The sequence below is a fragment of the Oncorhynchus keta genome, unplaced genomic scaffold, assembly GCF_023373465.1.
Source record: "Oncorhynchus keta strain PuntledgeMale-10-30-2019 unplaced genomic scaffold, Oket_V2 Un_contig_3294_pilon_pilon, whole genome shotgun sequence".
In the NCBI taxonomy this organism is placed as follows: Eukaryota; Metazoa; Chordata; class Actinopteri; order Salmoniformes; family Salmonidae; genus Oncorhynchus; species Oncorhynchus keta.
In genome coordinates, this window is record NW_026287177.1 from 19,634 (window position 1) to 40,110 (window position 20,477).

The 20,477-nt window shown below is 47.7% G+C and overlaps 1 long non-coding RNA gene and 1 pseudogene across 1 annotated transcript; both read left to right on the forward strand.

The window, feature by feature from the left end:
- The window catches only part of LOC127923835 (aminopeptidase N-like), a 50,060-nt pseudogene that overhangs the window by 7,595 nt on the left and 21,988 nt on the right, over positions 1–20,477 (forward strand).
- Positions 17,701–19,641, forward strand: LOC127923834 (uncharacterized). Its single transcript, XR_008115729.1, has 3 exons — positions 17,701–17,740; positions 18,686–18,811; positions 19,502–19,641. It is a non-coding gene; the product is annotated as an uncharacterized LOC127923834 (long non-coding RNA).

The window sequence follows — 20,477 nt, forward strand, 5'->3', positions numbered from 1 at the left end:
CTGTCTTATACACAGTGTAAGGCAGGGGTGTCAAAGTCAAATGGACGGAGGGCCAAATAAAAATTTAGCTACAAGCCGAGGGCCGGACTGTTCGAATGTTCATTGAAAAATGTTTAAATGACGCATATAGTCTAGTGAACCTAATTGAACCTACTGAAAACCTAACAAATATATTCCAATATGATCAGATAAATAAAGCAATATTTTCTTATGGCTCTGTCAGTAATCTTTAATTTTCAACAGACACAAAAGACAAATTTCCTTTATATAAAAATCCCCATAACATGAACATTAAATGAAAGAAACCGGTATTCAAGGCACCATCAGTAGCCTATATTTTCTATTTTAGCAAAAGTGGGCTAAATTTACTTCAAAGAAAAAAACAATAATAGCAATTTTCTATCATCCACTCAACTGAAATATTTTTAAAATATAATTGGATTGAAATACAATAAAATAAAGTGCAAAACAACACTTTGTTTAAGGAGAAGTAACATGCAGTGAAAACAAATATTAAACTTTAACTTTTAAACTTGAACTGAGTAAAAACTCTAAATATGTGATTGCACAGTAATGTTCACTTGTTTGAGGTTGAGGGTGATACTTGGTGGTGTCCCATCTTTTCCACAAGTTCATCAATGTTCGAGGTAAGGCTCTGAGCTGAGGAAATCCTCAGAATTGAGTGGAGGTGTTCAGCAGTAAGTCGACTTCTGTGTGATGTTTTGTTCAAGTTCATCAAAGAAAACAGTTGTTCACACAGGTATGTGCTGCCAAACATAGACAACGTTTGAGCAGCCTGGATGCGCAGCTGGGGCATTGTGTCGGGAGGAAACGGGCGAACTCCGCAGCACCCACTGCCGCATATTTTGCCCTCAGTGCATCATTGCATTGGAGGTCAATCAACTCCATTTGGAGGTTTGGTGGTGAGCTTTCCACGTCAACAGCAAATGGGTTACCGAGCAGTTCCAACCTGCTTTTTGTGCTTCAAAGTCAGCAAATCGGCGTCGAAAGTCAGCGGCAAGCATACCTATTTTATCAGCCAACTGTGCGCTCGGGAACGCACTGGTAGAGAGCTTCTCTTTCATGGTCTGGCAGCTGGGAAAGTGGCTCAAATTTTCTTTCCGCATCTCGTCTCCCACAGAGTCAGTTTGGTTTTAAATGCCTTCACTGTACTGTACATATCAGAGATGACACGATCCCGACCCTGCAGCTGCAAGTTCATTGCATTCAGATGACTCGTAATGTCACACAGAAAAGCCATTTCACACAGAAACATTTCGTCTCGGAGTTGTGTTGTGTCTTTCCCTTTGCTGTCCAAGAACAGACAAATCTCCTCACGAAGCTCGAAACATCTTTGAAGCACCTTTCCCTGGCTTAGCCATCGCACCTCTGTGTGATAAGGCAAATCACCATGCTCCGTTTCTAACTCCGTCAGAAATGCCTTGAACTGGCGGTGATTCAAACCTTTGGCTCTGATAAAGTTAACTGTGCGCGTGATGATGCTCATTACATGCTCCATTTTCAAGGCTTTACCGCACAACGCTTCCTGGTGTATGATACAATGATAAGCTGTCAGCTCACCTGTCGCGTTTTCCTCTTGCATCTTTTCCCGTATCTTCGCCACCAGTCCGCTCCTGTGTCCACACATCGCAGGTGCTCCGTCGGTTGTCAAACCCACGAGTTTTTCCCAAGGCAGCTCCATCTCATTTACACATCTTGACACCTCTTCATACAAATCATGCCCCGTAGTTGTGCCATGCATAGGACGTAAAGCCAAAAACTCCTCTGTCACGCTTAGGCTGGAGTCCACTCCGCGGATGAAAATTGACAACTGGGCAATGTCAGAAATGTCGGTGCTCTCATCCACAGCCAAGGAATATGCAATGAAATCTTTTCCCTTTTTCACAAGCTGCTCTTTTAGATTGATGGACAACTGGTCTACTCTCTCGGCAATGGTGTTTCTGCTCAGACTCACATTTAAAAGAGTTGCCTTTTTCTGGGCAAACTTCGTCACAAACTTTAATCATGCAGTTTTTGATGAAATCCCCCTCCGTAAATGGCCGGGCTGATTTAGCGATCTCTTCTGCCAAAATAAAACTGGCCTTGACAGCAGCCTGGCCTTGTGATTTGGCTTTTTTTGAACAGAGCCTGTCGAGATTTGAGGCCTCGTTTTAATTCCTCTGCCTTTTGTAGCCTTTGTTCCATGTCCATATTCTTGTTTTTGTCCGCGTGTTTCGTTTCATAATGTCGTCTCAGATTATACTCTTTCAGTACCGCCACACTTTCTCCACACAGAAGACACACAGGTTTTCCAGCTACCTCCGTGAACAAATACTCCGACTCCCACCTTGTTTGAAACCCCGGTTCTCAGTGTCCACCTTCCGTTTTGCCATTTTTGATGGGTATCTGAAAGTTAATTTTACTGTGATGCTGACAACTGCTGTGCCAATAAATATTGAAATGAAGCAGCCTACTGCTCGGTGCGTCACCGTTGCATTGTGGGAAATGTAGTATTGGTGCGTGTAAAAGATCTGCGGGCTGCCGGCTTGCTGCGGTCTGCGGGCGGTTCTAATAATAAATCAAGATCATCCCAGGGGCCGTAAAAACCTTTCGGGCGGATGTGGCCCGCGGGCCTTGACTCTGACATATGTGGTGTAAGGGGATAAAGAATATGTACATAAAGATATATGAATGAGTGATGGTACAGAGCAGCATAGGCAAGATACAGTAGATGGTATCGAGTACAGTATATACATATGAGATGAGTATGTAAACAAAGTGGCATAGTTAAAGTGGCTTGTGATACATTTTTCATAAAGATGCAGTAGATGATATAGAGTACAGTATATACGTATACATATGAGATGAATAATGCAGGGTATGTAAACATTAAAGCATTGTTTAAAGTGGCTAGTGATATATTTTACATCATTTCCCATCAATTCCCATTATTAAAGTGGCTGGAGTTGAGTCAGTGTTTTGGCAGAAGCCACTCAATGTTAGTGGTGGCTGTTTAACAGTCTGATGGCCTTGAGATAGAAGCTGTTTTTCAGTCTCTCGGTCCCAGCTTTGATGCACCTGTACTGACCTCGCCTTCTGGATGATAGCGGGGTGAACAGGCAGTGGCTCGGGTGGTTGATGTCCTTGATGATCTTTATGGCCTTCCTGTAACATCGGGTGGTGTAGGTGTCCTGGAGGGCAGGTAGTGAAGGAGAGGCCGCATGTTTTCGTTGCAGGCCGTGTCAGTGGCACTGTATTGTCCTCAAAGCGGGCAAAAAGTTATTTAGTCTGCCTGGGAGCAAGACATCCTGGTCCGTGACTGGGCTGGATTTCTTCTTGTAGTCCGTGATTGACTGTAGACCCTGCCACATACCTCTTGTGTCTGAGCCGTTGAATTGAGATTCTACTTTGTCTCTATACTGACGCTTAGCTTGTTTGATTGCCTTGCGGAGGAATAGCTACACTGTTTGTATTCAGTCATGTTACGGTCACCTTACCCTGATTAAAAGCAATGGTTCGCGCTTTCAGTTTCACGCGAATGCTGCCATCAATCCACAGTTTCTGGTTTGGGAATGTTTTAATCGTTGCTACGGGAACACAGGATCCCGCTTCGCGATAGTCATATTCTTGGTCGTACTGATGGTGAGTTGACGCTGCTCTTATATTCAGTAGTTCTTCTCGACTGTATGTAATGAAACCTAAGATGACCTGGGGTACTAATGTAAGAAATAACACGTAAAAAAAAAAACTGCATAGTTTCCTCGGAACGCCGCGAGGCGGCCATCTCTGTCGGCGCCGGAAGTTCAGTTAAGGCAGTTAACCCCCAACATCAAGGCAGCTAACCCCCAACAACAGGGTAGTTAAACCCCCAACAGCAAGGCAGTTAACCCCCAACATCAAGGCAGCTAACCCCCAACAACAGGGTAGTTAAACCCCAACAGCAAGGCAGTTAACACCCAACATCAAGGCAGCTAACCCCAACAACAGGGTAGTTACACCCCAACAGCAAGGCAGCTAACCCCCAACAACAGGGTAGTTAAACCCCAACATCAAGGCAGCTAACCCCCAACAACAGGGTAGTTAAACCCCAACAGCAAGGCAGTTAACCCCCAACATCAAGGCAGCTAACCCCCAACAACAGGGTAGTTACACCCCAACAGCAAGGCAGTTAACACCCAACATCAAGGCAGCTAACCCCAACAACAGGGTAGTTACACCCCAACAGCAAGGCAACTAACCCCCAACAACAGGGTAGTTAAACCCCAACATCAAGGCAGCTAACCCCCAACAACAGGGTAGTTAAACCCCAACAGCAAGGCAGTTAACCCCCAACATCAAGGCAGCTAACCCCCAACAACAGGGTAGTTACACCCCAACAGCAAGGCAGCTAACCCCAACAACAGGGTAGTTAAACCCCAACATCAAGGCAGCTAACCCCCAACATCAAGGCAGCTAACCCCCAACAACAGGGTAGTTAAACCCCAACAGCAAGGCAGCTAACCCCAACAACAGTGTAGTTAAACCCCAACAGCAAGGCAGTTAACCCTCAAACACCAAGCCAGCTTAACCCCAACAGCAAGGCAGTTAACCAACCCCTGCAGCAAGGCAGTTAGTTAACCCCTGCAGCAAGGCAGTTAGTTAACCCCCTGCAGCAAGGCAGTTAGTTAACCCCCTGCAGCAAGGCAGTTAACCCTGCAGCAAGGCAGTTAGTTCACCCCTGCAGCAAGGCAGTTAGTTCACCCCCTGCAGCAAGGCAGTTAACCAGCCCCTGCAGCAAGGCAGTTAGTTAACCCCTGCAGCAAGGCAGTTAGTTAACCCCTGCAGCAAGGCAGTTAACCCCTGCAGCAAGGCAGTTAGTTAACCCCTGCAGCAAGGCAGTTAATTAACCCCCTGCAGCAAGGCAGTTAACCAACCCCCTGCAGCAAGGCAGTTAGTTCACCCCTGCAGCAAGGCAGTTAGTTAACCCCTGCAGCAAGGCAGTTAACCCCTGCAGCAAGGCAGTTAGTTAACCCCCAACAGCAAAGGCAAGTTACTTAACCCCTGCAGCAAGGCAGTTAGTTCACCCCTGCAGCAAGGCAGTTAGTTCACCCCCTGCAGCAAGGCAGTTAGTTAACCCCCTGCAGCAAGGCAGTTAGTTAACCCCTGCAGGAAGGCAGTTAATTAACCCCTGCAGCAAGGCAGTTAACCAACCCCTGCAGCAAGGCAGTTAGTTCACCCCTGCAGCAAGGCAGTTAGTTCACCCCCTGCAGCAAGGCAGTTAGTTAACCCCTGCAGCAAGGCAGTTAGTTAACCCCCTGCAGCAAGGCAGTTAACCCCCTGCAGCAAGGCAGTTAGTTAACCCCTGTAGCAAGGCAGTTACTTAACCCCTGCAGCAAGGCAGTTAGTTCACCCCTGCAGCAAGGCAGTTAGTTCACCCCCTGCAGCAAGGCAGTTAGTTAACCCCTGCAGCAAGGCAGTTAGTTAACCCCCTGCAGGAAGGCAGTTAGTTAACCCCTGCAGGAAGGCAGTTAATTAACCCCTGCAGCAAGGCAGTTAGTTCACCCCTGCAGCAAGGCAGTTAGTTAACCCCCTGCACCAAGGCAGTTAGTTAACCCCTGCACCAAGGCAGTTAGTTAACCCCTGTAGCAAGGCAGTTACTTAACCCCTGCAGCAAGGCAGTTAGTTAACCCCCCTGCAGCAAGGCAGTTAACCAACCCCTGCAGCAAGGCAGTTAGTTCACCCCCCCCCTGTAGCAAGGCAGTTTGTTCACCCCTGCAGCAAGGCAGTTAGTTAACCCCTGCAGCAAGGCAGTTAGTTAACCCCTGCAGCAAGGCAGTTAGTTAACCCCCTGCAGCAAGGCAGTTAGTTAACCCCCTGCAGCAAGGCAGTTAACCAACCCCCTGCAGCAAGGCAGTTAACAAAACCCCTGCAGCAAGGCAGTTAGTTAACCCCTGCAGCAAGGCAGTTAACCCCCTGCAGCAAGGCAGTTAGTTAACCCCTGCAGAAAGGCAGTTAATTAACCCCTGCAGCAAGGCAGTTAGTTAACCCCCTGCAGCAAGGCAGTTAACCAACCCCTGCAGCAAGGCAGTTAGTTCACCCCCTGCAGCAAGGCAGTTAGTTCACCCCTGCAGCAAGGCAGTTAGTTAACCCCCTGCAGCAAGGCAGTTAGTTAACCCCTGCAGCAAGGCAGTTAACCAACCCCTGCAGCAAGGCAGTTAACAAAACCCCTGCAGCAAGGCAGTTAGTTAACCCCTGCAGCAAGGCAGTTAACCCCCTGCAGCAAGGCAGTTAGTTAACCCCTGCAGAAAGGCAGTTAATTAACCCCCTGCAGCAAGGCAGTTAGTTAACCCCTGCAGCAAGGCAGTTAACCAACCCCTGCAGCAAGGCAGTTAGTTCACCCCCTGCAGCAAGGCAGTTAGTTCACCCCTGCAGCAAGGCAGTTAGTTAACCCCCTGCAGCAAGGCAGTTAGTTAACCCCCTGCAGCAAGGCAGTTAACCAACCCCTGCAGCAAGGCAGTTAGTTCACCCCCTGTAGCAAGGCAGTTTGTTCACCCCCTGCAGCAAGGCAGTTAGTTAACCCCCTGCAGCAAGGCAGTTAGTTCACCCCTGCAGCAAGGCAGTTAGTTAACCCCCTGCAGCAAGGCAGTTAGTTAACCCCCTGCAGCAAGGCAGTTAACCAACCCCCTGCAGCAAGCCAGTTAGTTAACCCCTGCAGCAAGCCAGTTAGTTAACCCCTGCAGCAAGGCAGTTAGTTAACCCCCTGCAGCAAGGCAGTTAGTTTACCCCCTGCAGCAAGGCAGTTAGTTCACCCCCTGCAGCAAGGCAGTTAGTTAACCCCTGAAGCAAATCAAATCAAATCAAATGTATTTATATAGCCCTTTATCAGCTGATATCTCAAAGTGCTGTACAGAAACCCAGCCTAAAACCCCAAACAGCAAGCAATGCAGGTGTAGAAGCACGGTGGCTAGGAAAAACTCCCTAGAAAGGCCAAAACCAAGGAAGAAACCTATAGAGGAACCAGGCTATGTGGCGTGGCAAGTCCTCATCTGGCTGTGCCGGGTGGAGATTATAACAGAACATGGCCAAGATGTTCAAATGTTCATAAATGACCAGCATGGTCAAATAATAATAATCACAGGCAGAACAGTTGAAACTAGAGCAGCAGCACGGCCAGGTGGACTGGGGACAGCAAGGAGTCATAATGCCAGGTAGTCCTGAGGCATGGTCCTAGGGCTCAGGTCCTCCGAGAGAGAGAGAAAGAAAGAGAGAATTAGAGAGAGCATACTTAAATTCACACAGGACAGGAGAAGTACTCCAGATATAACAAACTGACCCTAGCCCCCCCCGACACATAAACTACTGCAGCATAAATACTGGAGGCTGAGACAGGAGGGGTCAGGAGACACTGTGGCCCCATCCGATGACACCCCGGACAGGGCCAAACAGGAAGGATATAACCCCACCCACTTTGCCAAAGCACAACAAGGCAGCTAGTTAACCCCAACAACAAGGCAGTTAGTTAACCACCAACAGCAAGGCAGTTAGTTAACCCCCAACAGCAAGGCAGTTAGTTAACCCCCAACAGCAAGGCAGCTAGTTAACCCCAACAACAAGGCAGTTAGTTAACCCCAACAACAAGGCAGTTAGTTAACCCCAACAACAAGGCAGTTAGTTAACCACCAACAGCAAGGCAGTTAGTTAACCCCCAACAGCAAGGCAGTTAGTTAACCCCCAACAGCAAGGCAGTTAGTTAACCCCCAACAGCAAGGCAGTTAGTTAACCCCAACAACAAGGCAGTTAGTTAACCCCCAACAACAAGGCAGTTAGTTAACCCCAACAACAAGGCAGTTAGTTAACCCCAACAACAAGGCAGTTAGTTAACCCCCAACAACAAGGCATTTAGTTAACCCCAACAGCAAGGCAGTTAGTTAACCCCCAACAGCAATGCAGTTAGTTAACCCCAACAACAAGGCAGTTAGTTAACCCCCAACAGCAAGGCAGTTAGTTAACCCCAACAGCAAGGCAGTTAGTTAACCCCAACAGCAAGGCAGTTAGTTAACCCCCAACAACAAGGCAGTTAGTTAACCCCCAACAACAAGGCAGTTAGTTAACCCCCAACAACAAGGCAGTTAGTTAACCCCAACAACAAGGCATTTAGTTAACCCCAACAGCAAGGCAGTTAGTTAACCCCAACAGCAAGGCAGTTAGTTAACCCCAACAACAAGGCAGTTAGTTAACCCCCAACAACAAGGCATAATCACATAAATACTACTCTTCAGCCTGGGGTTAAGGAGGGGTTAGTACAGCCTGGGGTTAAGGAGGGGTTAGTATAGTCTGGGGTTAAGGAGGGGTTAGTATAGTCTGGGGTTAAGGAGGGGTTAGTACAGCCTGGGGTTAAGGAGGGGTTAGTACAGCCTGGTGTTAAGGAGGGGTTAGTACAGCCTGGTGTTAAGGAGGGGTTAGTACACCTGGTGTTAAGGAGGGGTTAGTACAGCCTGGTGTCAGGAGGGGTTAGTACAGCCTGGGGTTAAGAAGGGGTTAGTACAGCCTGGGGTTAAGGAGGGGTTAGTATAGTCTGGGGTTAAGGAGGGGTTAGTACAGCCTGGGGTTAAGGAGGGTTAGTACAGCCTGGTGTTAAGGAGGGGTTAGTACAGCCTGGGGTTAAGGAGGGGTTAGTACAGCCTGGGGTTAAGGAGGGGTTAGTACAGCCTGGGGTTAAGGAGGGGTTAGTACAGCCTGGGGTTAAGGAGGGGTTAGTACAGCCTGGGGTTAAGGAGGGGTTAGTACAGCCTGGGGTTAAGGAGGGGTTAGTATAGTCTGGGGTTAAGGAGGGGTTAGTACAGCCTGGGGTTAAGGAGGGGTTAGTACAGCCTGGTGTTAAGGAGGGGTTAGTACAGCCTGGGGTTAAGGAGGGGTTAGTACAGCCTGGGGTTAGGAGGGTTAGTACAGCCTGGTGTTAAGGAGGGGTTAGTACAGCCTGGTGTTAAGGAGGGGTTAGTACAGCCTGGTGTTAAGGAGGGGTTAGTACAGCCTGGTGTTAAGGAGGGTTAGTACAGCCTGGTGTTAAGGAGGGGTTAGTACAGCCTGGTGTTAAGGAGGGGTTAGTACAGCCTGGTGTTAAGGAGGGGTTAGTACAGCCTGGTGTTAAGGAGGGGGTCCGTTCAGCCTGGTGTTAAGGAGGGGTTAGTACAGCCTGGTGTTAAGGAGGGGTTCGTTCAGCCTGGGGTTACAGCCTGGAGGGGTTAGTACAGCCTGGTGTAAGGAGGGGGTTCGTTCAGCCTGGGGTTAAGGAGGGGTTAGTACAGCCTGGTGTTAAGGAGGGGTTAGTACAGCCTGGTGTTAAGGAGGGGGTTCGTTCAGCCTGGTGTTAAGGAGGGGTTCGTTCAGCCTGGTGTTAAGGAGGGGTTAGTACAGCCTGGTGTTAAGGAGGGGTTAGTACAGCCTGGTGTTAAGGAGGGGTTAGTACAGCCTGGGGTTAGTACAGCCTGGGGTTAAGGAGGGGTTAGTACAGCCTGGTGTTAGGAGGGGGGTTAGTACAGCCTGGGGTTAAGGAGGGGTTAGTACAGCCTGGTGTTAAGGAGGGGTTAGTACAGCCTGGTGTTAAGGAGGGGTTAGTACAGCCTGGTGTTAAGGAGGGGTTAGTACAGCCTGGGGTTAGTACAGCCTGGGGTTAAGGAGGGGTTAGTACAGCCTGGTGTTAAGGAGGGGGTTAGTACAGCCTGGTGTTAAGGAGGGGTTAGTACAGCCTGGTGTTAAGGAGGGTTAGTACAGCCTGGTGTTAAGGAGGGGGTTCGTTCAGCCTGGGGTTAAGGAGGGGTTAGTACAGCCTGGTGTTAAGGAGGGGTTAGTACAGCCTGGTGTTAAGGAGGGGTTAGTACAGCCTGGGGTTGAGGAGGGGTTCGTTCAGCCTGGGGTTAAGGAGGGGTTAGTACAGCCTGGGGTTAAGGAGGGGGTTAGTTCAGCCTGGTGTTAAGGAGGGGTTAGTACAGCCTGGTGTTAAGGAGGGGTTAGTTCAGCCTGGTGTTAAGGAGGGGGTTAGTACAGCCTGGTGTTAAGGAGGGGTTCAGCCTGGTGTTAAGGAGGGGTTCGTTCAGCCTGGGGTTAAGGAGGGGTTAGTACAGCCTGGTGTTAGTACAGCCTGGTGTCAGGAGGGGGTTAGTACAGCCTGGTGTTAAGGAGGGGTTAGTACAGCCTGGTGTTAAGGAGGGGTTAGCCTGGTGTACAGCCTGGTGTTAAGGAGGGGTTAGTACAGCCTGGGGTTAAGGAGGGGTTAGTACAGCCTGGTGTTAAGGAGGGGTTAGTACAGCCTGGGGTTAAGGAGGGGTTAGTACAGCCTGGTGTTAAGGAGGGGTTGGTACAGCCTGGTGTTAAGGAGGGGGGTTCGTTGGGTCATGATCATTCAACTATAAGGTCATGATGATAAACCCCCAAATCATCTTTAATTTAGTCACCTGACCATCCTGTTCCCATGTCTTTTTAGTTACACCTGGTTGGTCCCCATCAAATGGATGAAGGGAGGAGTTGAGAGAGAGCAACACTGGCTTCTTCAGGAAACAGGTATTTCTAATGCCAGTGTTTGTGTCAAATGAAGTCCTGCATGGCTATAAGTGGAGATGTCCCTGGACTAATGTACAGGTCCATGGGTATCAGTGGAGATGTCACTCGACTAATGACTAATGAACAGGCCCATGGGTATCAGTGGAGATGTCCCTGGACTAATGAACAGGTCCATGGGTATCAGTGGAGATGTCCCTGGACTAATGACTAATGTACAGGTCCATGGGTATAAGTGGAGATGTCCCTGGACTAATGACTAATGAACAGGTCCATGGGTATAAGTGGAGATGTCCCTGGACTAATGACTAATGGACAGGCCCATGGGTATAAGTGGAGATGTCCCTGGACTAATGAACAGGTCCATGGGTATCAGTGGAGATGTCCCTGGACTAATGACTAATGAACAGGTCCATGGGTATCAGTGGAGATGTCCCTGGACTAATGAACAGGTCCATGGGTATCAGTGGAGATGTCCCTGGACTAATGACTAATGAACAGGTCCATGGGTATCAGTGGAGATGTCCCTGGACTAATGACTAATAACAGGTCCATGGGTATCAGTGGAGATGTCCCTGGACTAATGACTAATGAACAGGTCCATGGGTATCAGTGGAGATGTCCCTGGACTAATGACTAATGAACAGGTCCATGGGTATCAGTGGAGATGTCCCTGGACTAATGAACAGGTCCATGGGTATCAGTGGAGATGTCCCTGGACTAATGAACAGGTCCATGGGTATCAGTGGAGATGTCCCTGGACTAATGACTAATGAACAGGCCCATGGGTATCAGTGGAGATGTCCCTGGACTAATGACTAATGAACAGGTCCATGGGTATCAGTGGAGATGTCCCTGGACTAATGAACAGGCCCATGGGTATCAGTGGAGATGTCCCTGGACTAATGACTAATGAACAGGCCCATGGGTATCAGTGGAGATGTCCCTGGACTAATGAACAGGTCCATGGGTATCAGTGGAGATGTCCCTGGACTAATGACTAATGAACAGGCCCATGGGTATCAGTGGAGATGTCCCTGGACTAATGAACAGGTCCATGGGTATCAGTGGAGATGTCCCTGGACTAATGACTAATGAACAGGTCCATGGGTATCAGTGGAGATGTCCCTGGACTAATGACTAATGAACAGGTCCATGGGTATCAGTGGAGATGTCCCTGGACTAATGACTAATGAACAGGTCCATGGGTATCAGTGGAGATGTCCCTGGACTAATGAACAGGTCCATGGGTATCAGTGGAGATGTCCCTGGACTAATGAACAGGTCCATGGGTATCAGTGGAGATGTCCCTGGACTAATGACTAATGAACAGGTCCATGGGTATCAGTGGAGATGTCCCTGGACTAATGAACAGGTCCATGGGTATCAGTGGAGATGTCCCTGGACTAATGACTAATGGACAGGTCCATGGGTATCAGTGGAGATGTCCCTGGACTAATGACTAATGGACAGGTCCATGGGTATCAGTGGAGATGTCCCTGGACTAATGACTAATGAACAGGTCCATGGGTATCAGTGGAGATGTCCCTGGACTAATGAACAGGTCCATGGGTATCAGTGGAGATGTCCCTGGACTAATGTACAGGTCCATGACTATCAGTGGAGATGTCCCTGGACTAATGAACAGGTCCATGGGTATCAGTGGAGATGTCCCTGGACTAATGACTAATGGACAGGTCCATGGGTATCAGTGGAGATGTCCCTGGACTAATGAACAGGTCCATGGGTATTAGTGGAGATGTCCCTGGACTAATGACTAATGAACAGGTCCATGGGTATCAGTGGAGATGTCCCTGGACTAATGACTAATGAACAGGTCCATGGGTATCAGTGGAGATGTCCCTGGACTAATGACTAATGAACAGGTCCATGGGTATCAGTGGAGATGTCCCTGGACTAATGACTAATGAACAGGTCCATGGGTATCAGTGGAGATGTCCCTGGACTAATGACTAATGTACAGGTCCATGGGTATCAGTGGAGATGTCCCTGGACTAATGACTAATGAACAGGTCCATGGGTATCAGTGGAGATGTCCCTGGACTAATGACTAATGTACAGGTCCATGGGTATCAGTGGAGATGTCCCTGGACTAATGACTAATGGACAGGCCCATGGGTATCAGTGGAGATGTCCCTGGACTAATGAACAGGTCCATGGGTATCAGTGGAGATGTCCCTGGACTAATGAACAGGTCCATGGGTATCAGTGGAGATGTCCCTGGACTAATGAACAGGTCCATGGGTATCAGTGGAGATGTCCCTGGACTAATGAACAGGTCCATGGGTATCAGTGGAGATGTCCCTGGACTAATGAACAGGTCCATGGGTATCAGTGGAGATGTCCCTGGACTAATGAACAGGCCCATGGGTATCAGTGGAGATGTCCCTGACTAATGAACAGGTCCATGGGTATCAGTGGAGATGTCCCTGGACTAATGAACAGGTCCATGGTATCAGTGGAGATGTCCCTGGACTAATGAACAGGTCCATGGGTATCAGTGGAGATGTCCCTGGACTAATGACTAATGGACAGGTCCATGGGTATCAGTGGAGATGTCCCTGGACTAATGACTAATGAACAGGTCCATGGGTATCAGTGGAGATGTCCCTGGACTAATGACTAATGAACAGGTCCATGGGTATCAGTGGAGATGTCCCTGGACTAATGACTAATGAACAGGTCCATGGGTATCAGTGGAGATGTCCCTGGACTAATGAACAGGTCCATGGGTATCAGTGGAGATGTCCCTGGACTAATGAACAGGTCCATGGGTATCAGTGGAGATGTCCCTGGACTAATGACTAATGAACAGGCCCATGGGTATCAGTAGAGATGTCCCTGGACTAATGACTAATGGACAGGCCCATGGGTATCAGTGGAGATGTCCCTGGACTAATGACTAATGAACAGGTCCATGGGTATCAGTGGAGATGTCCCTGGACTAATGACTAATGGACAGGCCCATGGGTATCAGTGGAGATGTCCCTGGACTAATGACTAATGGACAGGTCCATGGGTATCAGTGGAGATGTCCCTGGACTAATGAACAGGTCCATGGGTATCAGTGGAGATGTCCCTGGACTAATGACTAATGTACAGGTCCATGGGTATCAGTGGAGATGTCCCTGGACTAATGACTAATGAACAGGTCCATGGGTATCAGTGGAGATGTCCCTGGACTAATGACTAATGGACAGGTCCATGGGTATCAGTGGAGATGTCCCTGGACTAATGACTAATGAACAGGTCCATGGGTATCAGTGGAGATGTCCCTGGACTAATGACTAATGAACAGGTCCATGGGTATCAGTGGAGATGTCCCTGGACTAATGACTAATGAACAGGCCCATGGGTATCAGTGGAGATGTCCCTGGACTAATGACTAATGGACAGGTCCATGGGTATCAGTGGAGATGTCCCTGGACTAATGACTAATGAACAGGTCCATGGGTATCAGTGGAGATGTCCCTGGACTAATGAACAGGTCCATGGGTATCAGTGGAGATGTCCCTGGACTAATGAACAGGTCCATGGGTATCAGTGGAGATGTCCCTGGACTAATGACTAATGAACAGGTCCATGGGTATCAGTGGAGATGTCCCTGGACTAATGACTAATGAACAGGTCCATGGGTATCAGTGGAGATGTCCCTGGACTAATGAACAGGTCCATGGGTATCAGTGGAGATGTCCCTGGACTAATGACTAATGAACAGGTCCATGGGTATCAGTGGAGATGTCCCTGGACTAATGACTAATGAACAGGTCCATGGGTATCAGTGGAGATGTCCCTGGACTAATGACTAATGAACAGGTCCATGGGTATCAGTGGAGATGTCCCTGGACTAATGACTAATGAACAGGTCCATGGGTATCAGTGGAGATGTCCCTGGACTAATGACTAATGAACAGGTCCATGGGTATTAGTGGAGATGTCCCTGGACTAATGGACAGGTCCATGGGTATTAGTGGAGATGTCCCTGGACTAATGACTAATGAACAGGTCCATGGGTATAAGTGGAGATGTCCCTGGACTAATGACTAATGAACAGGTCCATGGGTATAAGTGGAGATGTCCCTGGACTAATGAACTGGCCCATGGGTATAAGTGGAGATGTCCCTGGACTAATGAACAGGTCCATGGGTATCAGTGGAGATGTCCCTGGACTAATGAACAGGTCCATGGGTATCAGTGGAGATGTCCCTGGACTAATGACTAATGGACAGGTCCATGGGTATCAGTGGAGATGTCCCTGGACTAATGACTAATGAACAGGTCCATGGGTATCAGTGGAGATGTCCCTGGACTAATGACTAATGAACAGGTCCATGGGTATCAGTGGAGATGTCCCTGGACTAATGAACAGGTCCATGGGTATCAGTGGAGATGTCCCTGGACTAATGAACAGGTCCATGGGTATCAGTGGAGATGTCCCTGGACTAATGAACAGGTCCATGGGTATCAGTGGAGATGTCCCTGGACTAATGACTAATGAACAGGTCCATGGGTATCAGTGGAGATGTCCCTGGACTAATGACTAATGAACAGGTCCATGGGTATCAGTGGAGATGTCCCTGGACTAATGACTAATGAACAGGTCCATGGGTATCAGTGGAGATGTCCCTGGACTAATGAACAGGTCCATGGGTATCAGTGGAGATGTCCCTGGACTAATGACTAATGAACAGGCCCATGGGTATCAGTGGAGATGTCCCTGGACTAATGAACAGGTCCATGGGTATCAGTGGAGATGTCCCTGGACTAATGACTAATGTACAGGTCCATGGGTATCAGTGGAGATGTCCCTGGACTAATGACTAATGAACAGGTCCATGGGTATCAGTGGAGATGTCCCTGGACTAATGACTAATGTACAGGCCCATGGGTATCAGTGGAGATGTCCCTGGACTAATGACTAATGTACAGGCCCATGGGTATCAGTGGAGATGTCCCTGGACTAATGACTAATGAACAGGTCCATGGGTATCAGTGGAGATGTCCCTGGACTAATGACTAATGAACAGGTCCATGGGTATCAGTGGAGATGTCCCTGGACTAATGACTAATGGACAGGCCCATGGGTATCAGTGGAGATGTCCCTGGACTAATGACTAATGAACAGGCCCATGGGTATCAGTGGAGATGTCCCTGGACTAATGAACAGGTCCATGGGTATCAGTGGAGATGTCCCTGGACTAATGAACAGGCCCATGGGTATCAGTGGAGATGTCCCTGGACTAATGACTAATGAACAGGTCCATGGGTATCAGTGGAGATGTCCCTGGACTAATGACTAATGAACAGGTCCATGGGTATCAGTGGAGATGTCCCTGGACTAATGACTAATGTACAGGTCCATGGGTATCAGTGGAGATGTCCCTGGACTAATGACTAATGAACAGGTCCATGGGTATCAGTGGAGATGTCCCTGGACTAATGACTAATGAACAGGTCCATGGGTATCAGTGGAGATGTCCCTGGACTAATGACTAATGAACAGGTCCATGGGTATCAGTGGAGATGTCCCTGGACTAATGACTAATGAACAGGTCCATGGGTATCAGTGGAGATGTCCCTGGACTAATGACTAATGAACAGGCCCATGGGTATCAGTGGAGATGTCCCTGGACTAATGAACAGGTCCATGGGTATCAGTGGAGATGTCCCTGGACTAATGACTAATGAACAGGTCCATGGGTATCAGTGGAGATGTCCCTGGACTAATGACTAATGGACAGGCCCATGGGTATCAGTGGAGATGTCCCTGGACTAATGAACAGGTCCATGGGTATCAGTGGAGATGTCCCTGGACTAATGAACAGGTCCATGGGTATCAGTGGAGATGTCCCTGGACTAATGACTAAGTGGAGATGTCCCTGGACTAATGACTAATGCAGGCCCATGGGTATCAGTGGAGAGGAACAGGTCCATGGGTATCAGTGGAGATGTCCCTGGACTAATGACTAATGAACAGGCCCATGGGTATCAGTGGAGATGTCCCTGGACTAATGACTAATGAACAGGCCCATGGGTATCAGTGGAGATGTCCCTGGACTAATGACTAATGAACAGGCCCATGGGTATCAGTGGAGATGTCCCTGGACTAATGACTAATGAACAGGTCCATGGGTATCAGTGGAGATGTCCCTGGACTAATGACTAATGAACAGGTCCATGGGTATCAGTGGAGATGTCCCTGGACTAATGAACAGGTCCATGGGTATCAGTGGAGATGTCCCTGGACTAATGACTAATGGACAGGCCCATGGGTATAAGTGGAGATGTCCCTGGACTAATGAACAGGTCCATGGGTATCAGTGGAGATGTCCCTGGACTAATGACTAATGGACAGGTCCATGGGTATCAGTGGAGATGTCCCTGGACTAATGAACATGGCCCGGTCATGTTATTGTTCATCGTAACAGGAAGTTCTGTGTTGAATCCTAACTTGTTGTTATGGTAACTTCCCCAAAAAGTCCCTGTTTTCCATAAATCGTGGAGTTTTCATGGAATTACTTGGGAATTAGCGGGAAGTCATGGAATCCTCTAACCAGGATATTCTGGAAAACCAGTGAATTTTGTCAAATCTGTCAGAATGTTTCCTTTCTGTGACCAGTGTGTTGCTTTCCTCCAACAGACAGACACCCCCCCATGACAACAGCAGGATCTGAGTGGGTTCTGGCCAACCTCAATGTGTCTGGCTATTACAGGGTTAACTACGACATGGACAACTGGGAACGACTCCTCAACCAGCTCACCACAGACCACACGGTCAGTATACGTTATTAATCCAATCTTATGTGGGTATTACCTATCAGAGTACGATTCCATATGACGCAATGTAACATCAGAACTTCTGTGTGCAGGTCATTCCTTTAATTAACAGAGCTCAAATAGTGGATGATGCCTTCAATCTGGCCAGGTAAAGCTCTATCTTACCCCCCCCCTCCACCACCTACTGTATTACCCGGTGAACTGTGTGGAAGCTGGAAGCTGATGCGGTTGTGCTGTCATATTGTTGTGTGTTTCCAGGGCCAAGGTGATCAACACGACATTAGCTCTGAGGACCACCAGGTAACTAAGAGTAATATATTCTACTATACAGATGATATTTTACCAGGTACCTGTGTCAGGAGAGAGACTCCGTCCCCTGGGAGTCAGTTCTTATATTATATATTACCAGGTACCTGTCTCAGGAGAGAGACTCCGTCCCCTGGGAGTCAGTTCTTATATTATATATTACCAGGTACCTGTCTCAGGAGAGAGACTCCGTCCCCTGGGAGTCAGTTCTTATATTATATATTACCAGGTACCTGTCTCAGGAGAGAGACTACATCCCCTGGGAGTCAGTTCTTATATTATATATTACCAGGTACCTGTCTCAGGAGAGAGACTACATCCCCTGGGAGTCAGTTCTTATATTATATATTACCAGGTACCTGTCTCAGGAGAGAGACTACATCCCCTGGGAGTCAGTTCTTATATTATATATTACCAGGTACCTGTCTCAGGAGAGAGACTACATCCCCTGGGAGTCAGTTCTTATATTATATATTACCAGGTACCTGTCTCAGGAGAGAGACTACATCCCCTGGGAGTCAGTTCTTATATTATATATTACCAGGTACCTGTCTCAGGAGAGAGACTACATCCCCTGGGAGTCAGTTCTTATATTATATATTACCAGGTACCTGTCTCAGGAGAGAGACTACATCCCCTGGGAGTCAGTTCTTATATTATATATTACCAGGTACCTGTCTCAGGAGAGAGACTACATCCCCTGGGAGTCAGTTCTTATATTATATATTACCAGGTACCTGTCTCAGGAGAGAGACTACATCCCCTGGGAGTCAGTTCTTATATTATATATTACCAGGTACCTGTCTCAGGAGAGAGACTACATCCCCTGGGAGTCAGTTCTTATATTATATATTACCAGGTACCTGTCTCAGGAGAGAGACTACATCCCCTGGGAGTCAGTTCTTATATTATATATTACCAGGTACCTGTCTCAGGAGAGAGACTACATCCCCTGGGAGTCAGTTCTTATATTATATATTACCAGGTACCTGTCTCAGGAGAGAGACTACATCCCCTGGGAGTCAGCTCTTATATTATATATTACCAGGTACCTGTCTCAGGAGAGAGACTACATCCCCTGGGAGTCAGTTCTTATATTATATATTACCAGGTACCTGTCTCAGGAGAGAGACTACATCCCCTGGGAGTCAGTTCTTATATTATATATTACCAGGTACCTGTCTCAGGAGAGAGACTACATCCCCTGGGAGTCAGTTCTTATATTATATATTACCAGGTACCTGTCTCAGGAGAGACTACATCCCCTGGGAGTCAGTTCTTATATTATATATTACCAGGTACCTGTCTCAGGAGAGAGACTCCGTCCCCTGGGAGTCAGTTCTTATATTATATATTACCAGGTACCTGTCTCAGGAGAGAGACTACATCCCCTGGGAGTCAGTTCTTATATTATATATTACCAGGTACCTGTCTCAGGAGAGAGACTCCGTCCCCTGGGAGTCAGTTCTTATATTATATATTACCAGGTACCTGTCTCAGGAGAGAGACTCCGTCCCCTGGGAGTCAGTTCTTATATTATATATTACCAGGTACCTGTCTCAGGAGAGAGACTACATCCCCTGGGAGTCAGTTCTTATATTATATATTACCAGGTACCTGTCTCAGGAGAGAGACTACATCCCCTGGGAGTCAGTTCTTATATTATATATTACCAGGTACCTGTCTCAGGAGAGAGACTACATCCCCTGGGAGTCAGTTCTTATATTATATATTACCAGGTACCTGTCTCAGGAGAGAGACTACATCCCCTGGGAGTCAGTTCTTATATTATATATTACCAGGTACCTGTCTCAGGAGAGAGACTACATCCCCTGGGAGTCAGTTCTTATATATATATTACCAGGTACCTGTCTCAGGAGAGAGACTACATCCCCTGGGAGTCAGTTCTTATATTATATATTACCAGGTACCTGTCTCAGGAGAGAGACTACATCCCCTGGGAGTCAGTTCTTATATTATATATTACCAGGTACCTGTCTCAGGAGAGAGACTACATCCCCTGGGAGTCAGTTCTTATATTATATATTACCAGGTACCTGTCTCAGGAGAGAGACTACATCCCCTGGGAGTCAGTTCTTATATTATATATTACCAGGTACCTGTCTCAGGAGAGAGACTACATCCCCTGGGAGTCAGTTCTTATATTATATATTACCAGGTACCTGTCTCAGGAGAGAGACTACATCCCCTGGGAGTCAGTTCTTATATTATATATTACCAGGTACCTGTCTCAGGAGAGAGACTACATCCCCTGGGAGTCAGCTCTCAGGAATCTCAACTACTATATCCTCATGTTCGACCGTGGACAGGCATACGGGATGCTACAGGTGGGTTCTCACTATAATATGAAATATCATTCATTTACAGTTGCAAAAGATCTGTCGTCCCCCTAAATTCTCCTGGTTTTCCAGAAATCAAGTTAGAAGGATTACAGATTCCCTGCAAAACCCGGGAATGTTTTAAAAGTTTACTGTAATTCTGCTACCCTAAATATACAATATACTATAGTAATAATATGTTATAGTCTGAAATATTGGCCTCTAGTGACAGACATGAAGCTTCTGCTACCCTAAATATACAATATACTAGAGTAATAATATGATTTAGTCTGAAATATTGGCCTCTAGTGTCAGACATGAAGCTCTAGTATCATGTTGAACTGAACATAGTTTTCGTACGTAAGAAAAGGACAGAACAGCTTACATCATGACATTATTTGTCTCACAGGCGAATACAACCACAATATAATCAGATCAGTATGTTCTCTGGAATACTGGAGGCTGATGACAATTGTGAAACACTGCTATTATTGACTATGG